The sequence below is a fragment of the Triticum dicoccoides genome, chromosome 2A, assembly GCF_002162155.2.
Source record: "Triticum dicoccoides isolate Atlit2015 ecotype Zavitan chromosome 2A, WEW_v2.0, whole genome shotgun sequence".
NCBI classification, from domain to species: Eukaryota; Viridiplantae; Streptophyta; class Magnoliopsida; order Poales; family Poaceae; genus Triticum; species Triticum dicoccoides.
This window is the reverse complement of record NC_041382.1, coordinates 429,163,734-429,181,203: the sequence shown is the minus strand read 5'-3', so window position 1 is coordinate 429,181,203 and position 17,470 is coordinate 429,163,734.

Here is a 17,470-nt window from a genome sequence, read left to right as displayed (position 1 = left end):
CATACTTCTTCCCACCAAGACTAACCCATGAAGGAGGCCCAAAAAGATCCACATGAAGGAGCTCCAAAGGCCTTGAAGTAGACATGATATTCTTGGGTGGGTGCTTTGATTGATCTTGCTTCCCGGCTATGCATGCACTACACACACGATCTTTCTCAAAAGAGACATTGGTTAGTCCAAGGATGTGATTATCCTTTAAGAGATCTTGAAGATTTCTCATGCCGACATGGGCTAGCCGGCGATGCCATAGCCACCCCCTGTCGGCCTTGGCCATTAGACATGTTGCATGGAATGTGCTCTCTTTCGAGAAATCAACCGTGTAAAGGTTGCCATCCAACTCTCCAAAAAAGGCCACTTCGAGAGTATCTCTCTTAAAGACTTTCACATCCGTTAGTCCAAAGAGTGTATCATAACCAACATAAGCCAATTGGCGAACAGAAAGCAAATGATATTTAACGGATTGAACAAGCATGACGTTTGCAAGAGACATGTCATTTGTGATAGCCACCTTGCCCAACCCGAGTACCTGTCCTTTTGATCCTCCACCAAACATAATGCTCATAAATGGTTGAATATCTTCCATGAAATCGTAGAGAAATTTGTTATCTTCGGTCATATGATTGGTACATCCACTATCAATCACCCATTTTACTCCACCAGAGAAAGCAACCTACACACAATTATGACTTGGTTAGAGGCACCCATTTTGCAATGGGACCTCTCAAGTTAGTCAGAAGGGTCTTAGGGACCCAAATAGCATACAATCATAATGCATTTCGAGGACCAACAAATTTTGCATAAACTTCTCCATCCTTAGTAACATAGGATGGAGGCATGAACTCTTTTGGCTTGTTGAGAGCGGGCATGCCCCTTGTGGCCTTCCCACTAACAACCTTACCTTTCTCATTGTGCCCTTCTCGTACAAATGTTTCTTTTAGAGGGGTGGTGCACTTCTGAGAAGACGTCTTCTTCTTGCTTGTGCTTGGGTCAAACCCGAGCCCCTCTTTGTCAAACACCTCATTGTGTTGGCTCAATACTTCATTAAGGTTCTTTTGTCCTTGAGCACATGTCATGAGACCTTTCTTGATTTGAGCCTTGAGAAAGCGATTCTCCTCAAGAATAGATGCTAGATCGCTACTAGAGTTAGTAGTACAAGCATCAACATTGATAATAGGAGAAGAGTACGCCTTGGCTAGAGTTTCAAGATAAGTAAGCTTGAGCGTCTCAAAACTCTTTGTAAGAATGGTGAGCTCTTGTTCCTTAGTCTTGAGGGACATAGATAGGAGCTCACAATCCTTAGAGAGAGAAGCATGAGACTTCACAAGCTTATTTTTATCATTCATCAACTCTTCGCAAGAGTCCTTAGCCTTTTTCAAGGAGGCAAGATCTTTAGCATGAACATCAATGTTTGCACCAATTTTCAAGCATAGTTCATCATTTCATGCTTCCTCATATTGGACTTTCCACTCAAGGATTTCATATTTTTCCTTTTCCTCGATTATGAGGGTTTAGAGTTCCTTAATGGTGACGGTGTGCTTACCCACCATCTCCATTAGCATATGAAACATAGTGAGCTTCTTTCCTTTGAGGGAGCAGATGACCTTATTTAATTTAGCAAACATGGGGTCATCTGAAGGAAATATGCCCTAGAGGCAATAATAAAGTTATTATTTATTTCCTTATAATCATGATAAATGTTTATTATTCATGCTAGAATTGTATTTACCGGAAACATAATACATGTGTGAATATATAGACAAACAAAGTGTCACTAGTATGCCTCTACTTGACTAGCTCGTTAATCAAAGATGGTTATGTTTCCTAACCATGAACAATGAGTTGTTATTTGATTAACGAGGTCACATCATTAGTAGAATGATCTGATTGACATGACCCATTCCATTAGCTTAGCACCCGATTGTTTAGTATGTTGCTATTGCTTTCTTCATAACTTATACATGTTCCTATGACTATGAGATTATGCAACTCCCGTTTACCGGAGGAACACTTTGGGTACTACCAAACGTCACAACGTAACTGGGTGATTATAAAGGAGTACTACAGGTGTCTCCAATGGTCGATGTTGGGTTGGCGTATTTCGAGATTAGGATTTGTCACTACGATTGTCGGAGAGGTATCTCTGGGCCCTCTCGGTAATACACATCACATAAGCCTTGCAAGCATTACAACTAATATGTTAGTTGTGAGATGATGTATTACGGAACGAGTAAAGAGACTTGCCGGTAACGAGATTGAACTAGGTATTGGATACCGACGATCGAATCTCGGGCAAGTAACATACCGATGACAAAGGGAACAACGTATGTTGTTATGCAGTCTGACCGATAAAGATCTTCGTAGAATGTGTAGGAGCCAATATGGGCATCCAGGTCCCGCTATTGGTTATTGACCGAAGACGTGTCTCGGTCATGTCTACATTGTTCTCGAACCCGTAGGGTCCGCACGCTTAAGGTTACGATGACAGTTATATTATGAGTTTACATGTTTTGATGTACCGAAGGAGTTCGGAGTCCCGGATGAGATCGGGGACATGACGAGGAGTCTCGAAATGGTCGAGGCGTAAAGATTCATATATTGGATGATATGGTTAGGCCAAGGGGTCAAGCCCATGAGACTTTAGGTCGGTGCAAAAGGAGTTTTACGGAGGCCAGGGGGCCAAACGCCGGAGACCCTGGCGTCTGGCCCTGGGCCAGACGCCGAGGCCCATGGCGTCTGGGCCAGACGCCAAGGATTGTGGCGTTTGGTCCTGGAGTCCGAGTGGGACTCTTGCCTTTCGGGCAAAACCGACTTTGAGGAGGCTTTTGCTCCAAGTTTCGACCCCGGGGCTCAACATATAAATAGAGGGGCAGGGCTAGCACCAAAGGGATAAGAAGTTGATCCACGTGATCTATTCCTTAGCCGTGTGCGGCGGCCCCAGCCACCATATTCCTCGATAATACTGTAGCGGAGTTTAGGCGAAGCCCTGCTGCTGTAGTTCATCAAGATCGTCACCACGCCGTCGTGCTGACGGAACTCTTCCCCGACACTTTGCTGGATCGGAGTCCGGGGATCGTCATCGAGCTGAACGTGTGCTCGAACTCGGAGGTGCCGTAGTTTCGGTGCTTGATCGGTTGGATCGAGAAGACGTACGACTACTTCCTCTACGTCGTGTCATCGCTTCCGCAGTCGGTCTGCGTTGGGTACATAGACAATACTCTCCCCTCGTTGCTATGCATCACATGATCTTGCGTGTGCGTAGGAAATTTTTTGAAATTACTATGTTCCCCAACAGTGGCATCCGAGCCAGGTTATTTATGTTGATGTTATATGCACGAGTAGAACACAAGTGAGTTGTGGACGATACAAGTCATACTGCCTACCAGCATGTCATACTTTGGTTCGGCGGTATTGTTGGACGAGACGACTCGGACCAACCTTACGCGTACGCTTACGCGAGACCGGTTCCCTCGACGTGCTTTGCACAGAGATGGCTTGCGGGCGACTGCCTCTCCAACTTTAGTTGAACCAAGTATGGCTACGCCCGGTCCTTGCGAAGGTTAAAACGGAGTCTATTTGACAAACTATCGTTGTGGTTTTGATGCGTAGGTGAGATTGGTTCTTACTTAAGCCCGTAGCAGCCACGTAAAACATGCAACAACAAAGTAGAGGACGTCTAACTTGTTTTTGCAGGGCATGTTGTGATGTGATATGGTCAAGGCATGATGCTGAATTTTATTGTATGAGATGATCATGTTTTGTAACCAAGTTATCGGCAACTGGCAGGAGCCATATGGTTGTCGCTTTATTGTATGCAATGCAATCGCGATGTAATGCTTTACTTTATTACTAAACGGTAGTGATAGTCGTGGAAGCATAAGATTGGCGAGACAACAACGATGCTACGATGGAGATCAAGGTGTCGCGCCGGTGACGATGGTGATCATGACGGTGCTTCGGAGATGGAGATCACAAGCACAAGATAATGATGGCCATATCATATCACTTATATTGATTGCATGTGATGTTTATCTTTTTATGCATCTTATCTTGCTTTGATTGACGGTAGCATTATAAGATGATCTCTCACTAAATTATCAAGAAGTGTTCTCCCTGAGTATGCACCGTTGCAAAAGTTCTTCGTGCTGAGACACCACGTGATGATCGGGTGTGATAGGCTCTACGTTCAAATACAACAGGTGCAAAACAGTTGCGCACGCAGAATACTCAGGTTAAACTTGACGAGCCTAGCATATGCAGATATGGCCTCGGAACACGGAGACCGAAAGGTCGAGCGTGAATCATATAGTAGATATGATCAACATAATGATGTTCACCGATGAAACTACTCCATCTCACGTGATGATCGGACATGGTTTAGTTGATTTGGATCACGTGATCACTTAGAGGATTAGAGGGATGTCTATCTAAGTGGGAGTTCTTTAATAATATGATTAATTGAACTTAAAATTTATCATGAACTTAGTCCCTGATAGTATCTTGCTTGTTTATGTTGATTGTAGATAGATGGCTCGTGCTGTTGTTCCGTTAAATTTTAATGCGTTCCTTGAGAAAGCAAAGTTGAAAGATGATGGTAGCAATTACACGGACTGGGTCCGTAACTTGAGGATTATCCTCATTGCTGCACAGAAGAATTACGTCCGGGTGAAATCGGGATTTTACCGGAACCCCCCGGGAGCCATATGGGCCATCATGGGCCTTAGTGGAAAGGAGAAAGGGGCAGCCCAAGGGGGCTGCGCGCCTCCCCCCTTCCCCTAGTCCTAGTAGGACTAGGAGAGGTGGCCGGCCACCCCTCTCCCTCTTTCCCCCTTGGGAATCCTAGTTGGAATAGGATTGGGGGGGAGTCCTACTCCCGGTAGGAGTAGGACTCCTCCTGCGCCACCTCCTCCTGGCCGGCGCCTCCTCCCCCCTTGGCTCCTTTATATACGGAGGCAGGGGCACCTCTAAACACACAAGTTGACACAAGTTGATCCACGTGATCGATTCCTTAGCCGTGTGCGGTGCCCCCTGCCACCATATTCCTCGATAATACTGTAGCGGAGTTTAGGCGAAGCCCTGCTGCTGTAGTTCATCAAGATCGTCACCACGCCGTCATGCTGACGAAACTCTTCCCCGACACTTTGCTGGATCGGAGTCCGGGGATCGTCATCGAGCTGAACGTGTGCTCGAACTCGGAGGTGCCGTAGATTCGGTGCTTGATCGGTTGGATCGTGAAGACGTACGACTACATCCTCTACGTCGTGTCATCGCTTCCGCAGTCGGTCTGTGTTGGGTACGTAGACAACACTCTCCTCTCGTTGCTATGCATCACATGATCCTGTGTGCGCGTAGGAAAATTTTTGAAATTACTACGAAACCCAACAGTGGTATCAGAGCCAGGTTATTGATGTTGATGTTATATGCACGAGTAGAACACAAGTGAGTTGTGGACGATACAAGTCATACTGCCTACCAGCATGTCATATTTTGGTTCGGCGGTATTGTTGGACGAGACGACCCAGACCAACCTTACGCGTACGCTTACGCGAGACCGGTTCCCTCGACGTGCTTTGCACAGAGATGGCTTGCGGGCGACTGTCTCTCCAACTTTAGTTGAACCAAGTATGGCTACGCCCGGTCCTTGCGAAGGTTAAAACGGAGTCTATTTGACAAACTATCGTTGTGGTTTTGATGCGTAGGTGAGATTGGTTCTTACTTAAGCCCGTAGCAGCCACATAAAACATGCAACAACAAAGTAGAGGACGTCTAACTTGTTTTTGCAGGGCATGTTGTGATGTGATATGGTCAAGGCATGATGCTGAATTTTATTGTATGAGATGATCATGTTTTGTAACCAAGTTATCGGCAACTGGCAGGAGCCATATGGTTGTCGCTTTATTGTATGCAATGCAATCGCGATGTAATGCTTTACTTTATTACTAAACGGTAGTGATAGTCGTGGAAGCATAAGATTGGCGAGACAACAACGATGCTACGATGGAGATCAAGGTGTCGCGCCGGTGACGATGGTGATCATGACGGTGCTTCGGAGATGGAGATCACAAGCACAAGATGATGATGGCCATATCATATCACTTATATTGATTGCATGTGATGTTTATCTTTTTATGCATCTTATCTTGCTTTGATTGACGGTAGCATTATAAGATGATCTCTCACTAAATTATCAAGAAGTGTTCTCCCTGAGTATGCACCGTTGCGAAAGTTCTTCGTGCTGAGACACCACGTGATGATCGGGTGTGATAGGCTCTACGTTGAAATACAACGGGTGCAAAACAGTTGCGCACGCAGAATACTCATGTTATACTTGACGAGCCTAGCATATACAGATATGGCCTCGGAACACGGAGACCGAAAGGTCGAGCGTGAATCATATAGTAGATATGATCAACATAGTGATGTTCACCATTGAAACTACTCCATCTCACGTGATGATCGGACATGGTTTAGTTGATTTGGATCACGTGATCACTTAGAGGATTAGAGGGATGTCTGTCTATGTGGGAGTTCTTAAGTAATATGATTAATTGAACTTAAATTTATCATGAACTTAGTCCTGGTAGTATTTTGCAAATTATAGATCAATAGCTCGCGTTGTTGCTTCCCTGTGTTTATTTTGATATGTTCCTAGAGAAAATTGTGTTGAAAGATGTTAGTAGCAATGATGCGGATTGGATCCGTGATCTGAGGATTATCTTCATTGCTGCACAGAAGAATTATGTCCTTGATGCACCGCTAGGTGACAGACCTATTGCAGGAGCAGATGCAAACGTTATGAACGTTTAGCTAGCTCAATATGATGACTACTTGATAGTTTAAGTGCACCATGCTTAATGGCTTAGAATCGGGACTTCAAAGACGTTTTGAACGTCATGGACCATATGAGATGTTCCAGGAGTTGAAGTTAATATTTCAAGCAAATACCCGAGTTGTGAGATATGAAGTCTCCAACAAGTTCTATAGCTAAAAGATGGAGGAGAATCGCTCAACTAGTGAGCATGTGCTCAGATTGTCTGGGTACTACAATCGCTTGAATCAAGTGGGAGTTAATCTTCCAGATAAGATAGTGATTGACAGAATTCTCTAGTCACCATCACCAAGTTAGTAGAACTTCGTGATGAACTATAATATGCAAGGGATAACGGAAACAACTCCCAAGCTCTTCGTGATGATGAAATCAATGAAGGTAGAAATCAAGAAAAACATCAAGTGTTGATGGTTGATAAGACCACTAGTTTCAAGAAAAGGGCAAAGGGAAGAAGGGGAACTTCAAGAAGAACAGCAAGCAAGTTGTTGCTCAAGTGAAGAAGCCCAAGTCTGGTCCTAAGCCTGAGACTAAGTGCTTCTACTGCAAAGGGACTGGTCACCGGAAACGGAATCACCCCAAGTGATTGGCGGATAAGAAGGATGGCAAAGTGAACATAAGTATATTTGATATACATGTTATTGATGTGTACTTTACTAGTGTTTATAGCAAACCCTAAGTATTTGATACTAGTTCAGTTGCTAAGATTAGTAACTCGAAACGGGAGTTGCAGAATAAACAGAGACTAGTTAAGGGTGAAGTGACGATGTGTGTTGGAAGTGGTTCCAAGATTGATATGATCATCATCGCACACTCCCTATAATTTCGGGATTAGTGTTGAAACTAAATAAGTGTTATTTGGTGTTTGCGTTGAGCATGAATATGATTTGATCATGTTTATTGTAATACGGTTATTCATTTAAGTAAAAGAATAAATTGTTGTTCTGTTTACATGAATAAAACTTTATATGGTTACACACCCAATGAAAATAGTTCATTGGATCTCGATCTTAGTGATACACATATTCATAATATTGAAACCAAAAGATGTAAAGTTAATAATGATAGTGCAACTTATTTATGGCACTGCCGTTTAGGTCATATTGGTGTAAAGCGCATGAAGAAACTCCATGCTGATGGGATTTTGGAATCACTTGATTACGAATCACTTGATGCTTGCGAACCATGCCTTATGGGCAAGATGACTAAAACGCCGTTCTCCGGAACAATGAAGCAAGCAACAGATTTGTTGGAAATCATACATACCGATGTATGTGGTCCGATGAAAGGCTTACAGCAGGTATCATTATTTTCTGACCTTCACAAGATGATTTGAGCAGATATGGGGATATCTACTTGATGAAACATAAGTCTGAAATAATTGAAAGGTTCAAAGAATTTCAGAGTGAAGTGGAAAAATCATCGTAACAAGAAAAATAAAGTTTCTGCGATCTGATCACGGAGACGAATATTTGAGTTACGAGTTTGGTCTTCAATTAAAACAATGTGGAATAGTTTCATAGCTCACGCCACCTGGAACACCACAATGTTATGGTGTGTCCGAACGTCGTAACCGCGCTTTATTGGATATGGTGCAATCTATGATGTCTCTTATTGATTTACCATTGTCGTTTTGGGGTTATGCATTAGAGACAGCTGCATTCACGTTAAAAGGGCACCATCTAAATCCGTTGAGACGACACTATATGAACTGTGGTTTAGCAAGAAACCCAAGTTGTCGTTTCTTAAAGTTTGGGGCTGCGATGCTTATGTGGAAAAGTTTCATCCTGATAAGCTCGAACCCAAATTGGAGAAGTGCGTCTTCATAGAATACCCAAAGGAAATTGTTGGGTACACCTTCTATCACAGATCTGGAGGCAAGATATTCGTTGCTAAAAATGGATCCTTTCTGGAGAAGGAGTTTCTCTCAAAAGAAGTGAGTGGGAGGAAAGTAGAACTTGATGAGGTAATTGTACCTGCTCCCTTATTGGAAAGTAGTTCATCACAGAAATCAGTTCCTGTGACAAATACACCAATTAGTGAGGAAGCTAATGATATTGATCATAAAACTTCAGATCAAGTTACTACAGAACCTCGTAGGTCTTCCAGAGTAAGATCTGCACCAGAGTGGTGTAGTAATCATGTTCTGGAAGTCATGTTACTAGACCATGATGAACCTACGAACTATGAGGAAGCGATGATGAGCCCAGATTCCGCGAGATGGCTTGAGGCCATAAAATCTGAGATATGATCCATGTATGACAACAAAGTATGGACTTTTATTGACTTGCTCGATGATCAGCAAAGCCATGTTAAATAAATGGATCTTCAAGAGGAAGACGGACACTGATAGTAGTGTTACTATCTACCAAGCTCGACTTGTTGCAAAAGTTTTTCAACAAGTTCAAGGTGTTGAATACGATGAGGTTTTCTCACTCGTATCGATGCTTAAGTCTATCTGAATCATGTTAGCAATTGCCACATTTTATGAAATCTGGCAAATGGATGTCAAAACTGCATTCCTTAATGGATTTATTAAAGAAGAGTTGTATATGATGCAACCAGAAGGTTTTGTCAATCCTAAAGGTGCTAACAAAATGTGCAACCTCCAGCGATCCATCTATGGACTGGTGCAAGCATCTCGGAGTTGGAATATACGCTTTGATAAGTTGATCAAAGCATATAGTTTTATGTGGACTTACGATGAAGCCTGTATTTACAATAAAGTGAGTGGGAGCACTACAGCCTTTCTGATTAGTATATGTGAGTGACATATTGTTGATCAGAAATGATGTAGAATTTTTCTGCAAAGCATAAAGGAGTGTTTTAAAGGAGTTCTTTAAAAAGAAAAGACCTCAGTAAAAAGCTACTTATATATTGAGCATCAAGATCTATTGAGATAGATCAAGACGCTTGATAAAGATTTTCAATGAGTACATACCTTGGCAAGATTTTGAAATAGTTCAAAATGGAACAGTTAAAGAAAGAGTTCTTGCCTGTGTTGCAAAGGTATGAAATTGAGTAAGACTCAAATCCCGACCACTGCAGAAAATAGAAAGAGAATGAAAAGTCATTCCCTATGCCTCAGTCATAGGTTCTATAAAGTATGCTATGCTTTGTACCAGACCTATTGTATACCTTGCTCTGTATTTGGCAAGGGAGTACAATAGTGATCTAGGAGTAGATCACTGGACATTGGTCAAGAATATCCTTAGTAAGGACTAAGGAGATGTTTCTCGATTATGGAGGTGATAAAAGAGTTTGTTGTAAAAGTTACATCAGTGCAAATTTTTACACTGATCCAGATGACTCTAAGTCTCAATCTGGATACATATTGAAAGTGGGAGCGATTAGCTAGAGTAGCTCCGTACAGAGCATTGTAGACATAGAATATTTGCAAAATACATACGGCTCTGAATGTAACAGACCCGTTGACTAAGCTTCTCTCACGAGCAAAACATGATCACACCTTAGTACTCTTTGGATGTTAATCACATAGAGATGTGAACTAGATTATTGACTCTAGTAAACCCTTTGGGTGTTGGTCACATGATGATGTGAACTATGGGTGTTAATCATATACAGATATGAATATTGGTGTTAAATCACATGACGATGTGAACTAGATTATTGACTCTAGTGCAAGTGGGAGACTGAAGGAAATATGCCCTAGAGGCAATAATAAAGTTATTATTTATTTCCTTATAATCATGATAAATGTTTATTATTCATGCTAGAATTGTATTTACCGGAAACATAATACATGTGTGAATATATAGACAAACAAAGTGTCACTAGTATGCCTCTACTTGACTAGCTCGTTAATCAAAGATGGTTATGTTTCCTAACCATGAACAATGAGTTGTTATTTGATTAACGAGGTCACATCATTAGTAGAATGATCTGATTGACATGACCCATTCCATTAGCTTAGCACCCGATCGTTTAGTATGTTGTTATTGCTTTCTTCATAACTTATACATGTTCCTATGACTATGAGATTATGAAACTCCCGTTTACCGGAGGAACACTTTGGGTACTACCAAACGTCACAACGTAACTGGGTGATTATAAAGGAGTACTACAGGTGTCTCCAATGGTCGATGTTGGGTTGGCGTATTTCGAGATTAGGATTTGTCACTCCGATTGTCGGAGAGGTATCTCTGGGCCCTCTCGGTAATACACATCACATAAGCCTTGCAAGCATTACAACTAATATGTTAGTTGTGAGATGATGTATTACGGAACGAGTAAAGAGACTTGCCGGTAACGAGATTGAACTAGGTATTGGATACCGACGATCGAATCTCGGGCAAGTAACATACCGATGACAAAGGGAACAACGTATGTTGTTATGCGGTCTGACCGATAAAGATCTTCGTAGAATGTGTAGGAGCCAATATGGGCATCCAGGTCCCACTATTGGTTATTGACCGGAGACATGTCTCGGTCATGTCTACATTGTTCTCGAACCCGTAGGGTCCGCACGCTTAAGGTTACGATGACAGTTATATTATGAGTTTACATGTTTTGATGTACCGAAGGAGTTCGGAGTCCCGGATGAGATCGGGGACATGACGAGGAGTCTCGAAATGGTCGAGACGTAAAGATTCATATATTGGATGATATGGTTAGGCCAAGGGGTCTAGCCCATGAGACTTTAGGTCGGTGCAAAAGGAGTTTTACGGAGGACAGGGGGCCAAACGCCGGAGACCCTGGCGTCTGGCCCTGGGCCAGACGCCGAGGCCCATGGCGTCTGGGCCAGACGCCAAGGATTGTGGCGTTTGGTCCTGGAGTCCGAGTGGGACTCTTGCCTTTCGGGCAAAACCGACTTTGAGGAGGCTTTTGCTCCAAGTTTCGACCCCGGGGCTCAACATATAAATAGAGGGGCAGGGCTAGCACCAAAGGGATAAGAAGTTGATCCACGTGATCTATTCCTTAGCCGTGTGCGGCGGCCCCAGCCACCATATTCCTCGATAATACTGTAGCGGAGTTTAGGCGAAGCCCTGCTGCTGTAGTTCATCAAGATCGTCACCACGCCGTCGTGCTGACGGAACTCTTCCCCGACACTTTGCTGGATCGGAGTCCGGGGATCGTCATCGAGCTGAACGTGTGCTCGAACTCGGAGGTGCCGTAGTTTCGGTGCTTGATCGGTTGGATCGAGAAGACGTACGACTACTTCCTCTACGTCGTGTCATCGCTTCCGCAGTCGGTCTGCGTTGGGTACGTAGACAATACTCTCCCCTCGTTGCTATGCATCACATGATCTTGCGTGTGCGTAGGAAATTTTTTGAAATTACTACGTTCCCCAACATCATTTATATCATTATCATCATAATTATCCTCCGCATCAAGTTACTCATCACTAGGAGTAGGAGGAGTGAAGAGAGGAGGATTTGATCGTGGGGTTACCTTGACCTTGTCAGGAGAGTTTTGGTCCTCTCCATCTTCTACCACAGCCTTTTCCATTAGGCACCTGTGAGCATTGCCCTTGTAGTCTTTCATATAGTTGTAGGTGACCACATCACCACTCTTGTTGACTAGCCTCAAAGTGTTTTGAGAATCTTGAGCAACTCCAGCAACACCACTAACATCATTCGGATCGGATTCTTCATGAGCAACCATTGCTTTCCCATCTCTCTTCTTGAGCTTTGAGTGTTGGGGAACATAGTAATTTCTAAATTTTCCTAAGCACACACAGGATCATGGTGATGCATAGCAACGAGAGGGGAGAGTGTTGTCTACGTACCCTCGTAGACCGTAAGCATAAGCGTTTATCAACGTGGTTGATGTAGTCGTACACTTTCACGATCCGTCCCGATCAAGTACCGAATGTATGGCACCTCCGCGTTCAGCACACGTTCAGCTCGATGACGTCCTCGCCTTCTCGATCCAGCAAGAGGGGCGAAGTAGTAGATGAGTTCCGGCAGCACGACGGCGTGGTGACGGTGTTGGTGAATAACAATCTCCGCAGGGCTTCGCCTAAGCACTACGAAAATTATGAAGGAGGATAAACTAGAGGGGACGGGGTAGACGGCACATGGCTTGGTGTTTCTTGATGTGTCTTGGGTGCTAGCCCTACCCCCTCTATTTATATGTTGAGCCTTGGGGTCGAAACTTGGAGTAAAAGCCTCCACAAAGTCGGTTTCACCCGAAAGGCAACAGTCCTTCTCGGACTCCAGGGCCAGACGCCAGGGTTCCCAGCGTCTGGACCCAGACGCCAGGGGCCCTGGCATCTGGCCCCTGGACTCCGCAAAACTTCCTTTTGCGCTTTCCAAAAACCTTGTGGGCTTTCCCCTTTGGCCCAAATAAAGTGTTCTTGTAAACAAACGTTTCAGGAAACATCCGGAACCCCTTCCGGTGAATTCCGAAACCCTTCCGGTGACCAAATACTATAATCCCATATATCAAACTTTATCTCCGGACCATTCCGGAGTTCCTCGTCATGTCCGTGATATCATCCCGGACTCCGAACAACATTCGGTCACCAACATACATAACTCATATAGTACTATATCATCAACGAACGTTAAGCGTGTGGACCCTACGGGTTCGAGAACTATGTAGACATGACCGAGACACCTCTCTGGTCAATAACCAATAGCGGAACCTAGATGCCCATATTGGCTCCTACATATTTTACGAAGATCTTTATCGGTCGGACTGCATAACAACATACGTTGTTCCTTTTGTCATTGTAGGATCAAAAGTATGTCTAGAGGGGGGTGATTAGACTACTTGACCAAATAAAACTTATCCTTTTCCCAATTTTAGTTCTTGGCAGATTTTAGCAACTTTGGACAAGTCAAGCAATCTTAACACAATTCAAGCAAGCATGCAAAGAGTATATGAGCAGCGGAAAGTAAAGCATGCAACTTGCAAGAACGTAAAGGGAAGGGTTTGGAGGATTCAAACGCAATAGGAGACACAGATGTTTTTGTCGTGGTTCCGATAGGTGGTGCTATCGTACATCCACGTTGATGGAGACTTCAACCCACGCAGGGTAACGGCTGCGCGAGTCCACGGAGGGCTCCACCCACGAAGGGTCCACGAAGAAGCAACCTTGTCTATCCCACCATGGTCGTCGCCCACGAAGGACTTGTCTCACTAGCGGTAGATCTTCACGAAGTAGGTGATCTCCTTGCCCTTACAAACTCCTTGGTTCAACTCCACAATCTTGTCGGAGGCTCCCAAGTGACACCTAGACAATCTAGGAGACACCACTCTCCAAGAAGTAACAAATGGTGTGTTGATGATGAACTCCTTGCTCTTGTGCTTCAAATGATAGTCTCCCCAACACTCAACTCTCTCTCACAGGATATGGATTTGGTGGAAAGAACATTTGAGTGTAAAGCAACTTGGGGAAGGCTAGAGATCAAGATTCATATGGTAAGAATGAAATATCTTGGCCTCAACACAAGTGTAGGTGGTTCTCTCTCAGAAAAAGTAAGTTGAAAGTGTAGGTTTGTTCTGATGGCTCTCTCCATGAATGAAGAGGAGGTGGAGGGGTATATATAGCCTCCACACAAAATCTAACCATTACACACAACTTGCCAATCTCGGTGGGACCGAATTGATAAACTCGGTCGGACCGATTCAGCAAAGCTAGTGATCGTTAGGAGTTTCGGTGGGACCGACATGCAACTCGGTAGGACCGATATGGTTAGGGTTAGGGCATAACTTAATCTCGATGAGACCGATTACACAAACTCGGTGAGACCGATTTTGGTAATAAGTTAACCAGAGAGTTGGTCAGGTAAACTCGGTGGGACCGATTCGCTCATTTTGGTGAGACAAAATGTTGCGAAAGGGAAACAGAGAGTTTACATTGCAATCTCGGTGGGACCGGTCGCTCATCTCGGTGGGACCGAAACATTACGAAGGGAAACAAAAAGATTACAATCCCATCTCAGTGAGACCGAGGTCCCTATCGGTGAGACCGATTTGCCTAGGGTTTGTGGCAGTGGCTATGATATCTGAACTCGGTGGCGCCAGGTAGAAAGAATCGGTGGGGCCGAGTTTGACTTTTGGTTTAGGTCATATGTGGATGTGAGAAAGTAGTTGAGGGTTTTGGAGCATATCACTAAGCATTTTGAGCAAGAGCCTCATTAAGCAACACCTCATCCCTCCTTGATAGTATTGGCTTTTCTTATAGACTCAATGTGATCTTGGATCACTAAAATAGAAAATGTAGAGTCTTGAGCTTTGAGCTTGAGCCAATCCTTTTGTCCTTAGCATTTTGAGGGGTCCACTTTTCTCATCCATGCCATGCCAATCATTGAGCTTTCCTGAGATATTAATCTTGAAATAGCATTAGCTCAATGAGCTATATGTTGTTAGGAATTACCAAAACCACCTAGGGATAGTTGCACTTTCAATCTCCCCTTTTTTGGTAATTGATGACAACATATAGATCAAAGCTTCGACAAATGATAATAAGAGTGAAAAACATTGTCGCTTTGAGAAGTATGTGAAAAGCAAGAGCTCCCCCCTAAATTTGTGCATAGTTTAAGATTTGCTTTGGACTGCAAATGCACAATGATTTAGGAACATGGGTTACTCTCCCACGTCACATACATCTTGGTGGAGCGCTCAAAATGATAATAATGAAATACATGCACTCATCACCAAGCAAGGTGAATGATCATATGGGGATATAAAAGGATAATGTCATCCAACAAGCATTAAGGTAGCATATGATCAAACACATGATCATCCAAGTATCACACACAAGCATAAAGTATCTCAAACAAGCAAAAAACAAAGTTCAACCACCAAACAATAAGAGAGAACAAAGAGCAACACTCTCTCTTGAAGCCTATGATCTATACATTTTCTCCCCCTTTGGCAACAAGTTACCAAAAAGTTCATAAAAATGCATAGTGCTAGATTGACTCTCAGGCTTGATCTTCAGGTGGTGGTGTAGATAAAACTCCAAGGACGAAGGCATCAGTTGATGTAGATGGAGCTGGTGGAGTGGGTGCTGGAGCTGGTGGCACTGAAGCTGTAGCTGGTGCAGATGAAGTTGCTCTGGTGTCTGTAACTGGCACTGCAGCAGATCTCTGTCCTTTGAGCACTCTAGCAAAAGCATCAGTGGTAGACTTTCCCTTCTTCTCCTGCACTTCATCCTGAAGTCGCTCAACAACTAAATGGATCTGAGTGACCTTCACATCTAAAGCATAGAACTTCTGCTCCATGATCCTCTCCAAGCTCTCCTGGTTTTGAGTCGGGGTGGCCAATCCCTTCTCAATTCTCACAGTGGAGGAAATCAAGTAGCCAAGTTGATCTTGCTTGCTCTTCAGAAGATACTGAGATGCCTCATCAATGGTTGGCATCTTTGCAGCCTTTTCAGTCCTTGCCTTCTCCCTCTTTGCTTGTGCTTGCACAGAAGATGGTTCATTCTCATCCATCACCACGGTGTTGTCCTCAAAGTCTGGGTAGATGGGCATATGTTCCTTGTCCAAGAGATATGTGCCAGTGCCCATCTTGGAGTTGATTAGCTCCTGGATCTGTGGGGCATACCCACAACTTCTCTTCTGATCTGCAGTTGTTCTCTTTATGGTTTCCACAATTAGGCTCATGACTTTGAACTTTTGAGGCACATCAAATATGTGAAGCAGGTTAATTGCATGGCCTCTGATCATCTTGTGATCACCTGACTTTGGCAATAGAGTGTGCCTGAGGATCCAGTTGATTGTTGGCAAACCAGACAAAAGGTAATGTACTAATCCAAACTTGTGTGTCTCAAGAGCAGCATCTGGGATCTCTTTGTACATATGTGCCATGGTGTTGTGATCCTTCTTCTTCTTGGCATAGACATCCAAGTCATCTTCATTCTCCTCAGGAGCATTGATCAATTTTGCCCATTCTTCAACCATTGACTGGTACCTAGTACCTTCAGACATCCAGACAATCCTTCCATCTGGGTAGAAATGAGCTGTGGAGTAGAACTGCATAATAAGCTCATCATTCCACTTTGTGAGCTTCTAAGCCACAAACTCATCGACTCCACATGCCTTGAAGCTGTCATATACACCAGGGAAGTGATCTTCATTTTCCTTAATGAATTTCCAATCAACCCATCTCATGTCACACACTATGGGCTTCTTGTCAAGTAAAATAGTCTCATAGAAGTCCTGATGTTCCTTTGTATGGAACCTGTAGTCCACAGCAGTCCTTCTCCTGGTGGCATATGGATCAGACTCTCTCCATAGCCTCGATCCTGAATCCTTCCTGATTTTCATATTCTTTGCAACTGGGTGTGCATCATTGTGATCAGGGATCTTGGGCTTCAACTTCCTGAAAACAACAGAATCATCTTCTTCTTCAGCAGCTTGAGGCACTGGGGACTTTTTCTTCTCCTCAGCAGGGATGTTCCTGGTGCTCCTCTTGGGTTTTGGCTTTGGAGCTCGAGAAGCAGTCTTAGGAGCAGTTTTGGGCTTAGATGGAGCAGCCCCTGCTCTTATAGCATCTCCCATAAGCTTTTGAGCTTTGGGTGTTGGTGTTTCATCCTCTTCCTCTTCCTCTTCCTCTCCTTCAGAGTCTCTCATAATTGAAGATCTGCCAAGCACTCTGGCAGTGGTCTTCTTGACCCTTTCCATCCTTTTCTTCTCTGCCACAACCTGTTCTTTGGGTGCAGATCCAAGT